Genomic DNA, 3,495 nt, shown 5'->3' with positions numbered 1-3,495 from the left:
CATTATCATTTAATCGTAGAAAAGTGTCTCAATTTCTTCTTTAATTTCATCTGTGACCCATTGGATGTTCAAGAGGGTGCTCTTGAATTTCCGTGTATTTATGAAGTTCTTGTGGTTTGTTTTGCTATTGATTTCCAATTTCATTGCACTATAGCTGAATAATATGCATGGGGTAATTTCAGTTCCTTTGTATTTACTCAAGCATGTTCTATGAGCTAGTATGTGGTCTGTTTTGGAGAATGTCCCATGTGCAACTGAGAAGAATGTATATTCTGATGTGTGGTGGAACACTGTAGATATCTATTAAATCCATGTGTTCAAACGTTTGGTTCAGTTCTAATAGTTCATTGTTGATTTTTTTGTCTAGTTGATCTTTTTGTGACAGGGAGGTGTTGAGATTCTCCTATGTAATCCCAGTTTTTAAAGTTCTGTGCTAAAGTGTCTACCCTAGGTAAAGTCAAAGAATAATCCATCTCTGAAGCAGATGGCTTCCTTATTCAACAGCTAAAGAAAGAGAACCAGAAATGTAACTAACCCAGGATAAATGCCATGCATTAGCATAGTCTGGTTTAGATTTTAGTTTTTTTGTTGTTGTTGTTCTAGGATACTTACTACTTTTTCTATTTCTGATTTCCATAACCTAAGAACGAATACAAAAAACATTTTTAAGCTACAAAAGTTGCTAAATGATCAATAGAAAAATTGTTTAATGTGGCATAATTTGAAGCAGGAGAAGAGAGACTTGATATTTCCTGAAGGGAAAGCATGGACGACTAGCAATGTAGAGTTGCAGTAGACCACAGGAGAAAAACACTCCCGTTGCAAAGTGACCAAAAGTAAGCCCTGGAGTCTATAACCTGGGGCTAATTGGCTGCATGTGTTCAGATTATTAGAGCTGAAGCCAAGCAGCCTTTTCCCCTGAGAGGTCGCCTGTGCTTCTGTTGCCCAGGAGGTTCTGCCATGAACAAGGATGTTTATAATCTTCTGCAGTGACTCTGCAGCCTAAGCTTCATTTGCTTTGCACAGACTGCCAGACAGTCCCTGTAGACTGTCACCCTACCTGCATTTGGAGCACCTATGAGTGCATTATCATTCTCATTGGCCTCTGCTGCTCTCCATGTACTGCTGAATATTTGGTGTAGTGATTGTGAAACGTACAGCCTGCTATACATATTTTGAGTGACAAGTGGCAAATGGAAGGGTGATGGTTGGTTCCAGTGATAAGAATGCGGATGTTAAGCAGACAACCATGCAAATAATTAAGAATAACAGAAAAGAAGTTTTGCGAGGAAGGCACAGGCCCCTCCCACGTAACAGGGGCACCTGTCCTAGCCCAGTGAATGATGAAATCCATGCTCTTAATCATTATAGTTCACAAGATGAATGAGAAGACTGTCTCACACAGATGCAGGGTCCCAAGACCTCTCCCACTGCTAAGTTTAAATGGGTCTAAACCTTCTAAAACATAGGTGAATGAAGTGCAATGGGAAAATTTCCAGAAGAGGCATCTGTTTTTTTGCCAGGGAAATATGTGACTAACCATTTTGTCAACCAATGCAGTTATGAGGAGTCACAGAGTATGAGGATTCCATTTCAGATTCCAGTCCTGGGAGGAAAGAGAAATGAAGCTTAGGGGAAGTCAGAGAATGTGCTCTGTTTATCTTCTTGCCAGAGGCAAGAACCAGACAAGTGGGAACTAAATGCAGTCTAACTTGAGCAGAGTGTGAAGGGATCTGGGGAATAGGGATGAGGGGGGTGATAGAAGCACATAAAGCTAAAAAAAACAAAAAAAACCCTGAGGAAATAAGAAAACCAGGAAGTACATGACTGAAGCAAGATGGAAGACAATTAAATCGTGAGTCAGGAGAATAACAGTGGAGCACTATGATAACAACCAGAGGAGGTGAGGATCTTTTCTAAGACAAGGTAGCCATATGTGAACCTCTTCATACTGAGAAACGTGTGGCAGTCCAGACTTTCTTACAGAACAAGTAGCATGCACACTCTTGAGAAAACAGTGAATCCTCCACAGGGAACCAACATCTGTTTCTAAGAAAGGAGAATAAAGAGTGTGGAGACAGAGAAGGAAACAAGTATGGGCAAAGGTAAAAGGCTGACTTGGGAAGAGTTACACTTCACCACAGAGAGCTTTAAGTATTGGACCAACACTACTAGTCTTTTAAATAAAAAGTAGGAGTTATGATTCCCTGTATGTGGCTTTATACAGATTTGTTGTGGCATAGTACAACACTTGAGATGGAAAGTGTAAAAAGATTTGTTGAGTCAATTAGTTGAAAAATGGTTTTGGAAGTGTATTTGCACAAGAAAAACTGACACATTTGAGACATAGGAAAATTGTCATTAACCTTTTCCTGTTAAGATCTATGATTTTGGGTGAGAATTAAGATTTTTTTTTTAAGGTATTCTTTTTTTTATTTTAAAGAGAGTAGTAAATGAGAAACAAACAAACAGAACAGTAGCAGCATACCAGTGTCACAAACATAAACAAATCAAAGCAAGGACATTCAAAGTGATACAGAATCTCAACACAAAATAATATGAATCAACAGTGGGTTGTCACATTGCATATCACTGTCCTCAACTACATTGTTCAGATTACCAGATATAAGAATGAAATTTTGCTCAAACCATTATAGGGAGTAAGAAAATAATTCTTCCATAAAATAGAGATAATAGAGTTTCACTAGACAAGATAGTAGGAGTTCACCATTGTAGTCCCATTGCATACTGTTACCTTCAAATCAGTTGCTCAGACCTCCAGACACAAGCATGCACAATTGATCAGAACATAAAAAATTGTAATCATTAACTGTTATTTCAATACACCATCAGATGTCAGCAGTACACATCTCAGTTATTGATATATACTTATATTTTGCATTCCTTCTTTCTTTTTTCTTCTTCCCTCATCACAGTCGTTCCTTCCTTTGAGCAATTTCTTTCCCTTTCTTATCATCTATTTTACGTTTTGAGTTTACCTAGTCTTTCAGATTCCTACACCAAGGAGACAATATGATGTTTACCCATCTGGATCTGATTAATTTCACGTATGAGTATGGTCTCTAGTTGTATCCATTTACCTACAAAAGCCTCAAGATTATCTTTTTTAATAGCTGAGTAATACTCCATTGTATAAAAATACCACATCTTTTTTCTCCATCCCTCAGTAGGCATCTGGGGTGTTTCCAAGATTTAGCTATAATAAATGGTGCTGCTAGAAACATGGGTGCACATATATCACTGTGGTACTCTTTTTTCAGAGTACTATAATTTTCACTGTCTAGATCTTTTACTTCTTTTGTTAGATTGATTCCTAAGTATTTCATCTTTTTAGATGCTATTGTGAAAGGTGTGGTTTCCCTAACTTCTCTCTCAGTCAGTTTGTTATTTGTGTACAGGAATGCTACTGATTTTTGAGCGTTAACTTTGTATCCAGCTACGCTACTGAATTTGGTTATTAAATCCATGAGCCTT

Source organism: Chinchilla lanigera, unplaced genomic scaffold (assembly GCF_000276665.1).
Source record: "Chinchilla lanigera isolate Chin_1 unplaced genomic scaffold, ChiLan1.0 scaffold00014, whole genome shotgun sequence".
Lineage (NCBI taxonomy): Eukaryota > Metazoa > Chordata > Mammalia > Rodentia > Chinchillidae > Chinchilla > Chinchilla lanigera.
Note: the sequence above shows the minus strand (reverse complement) of the source record.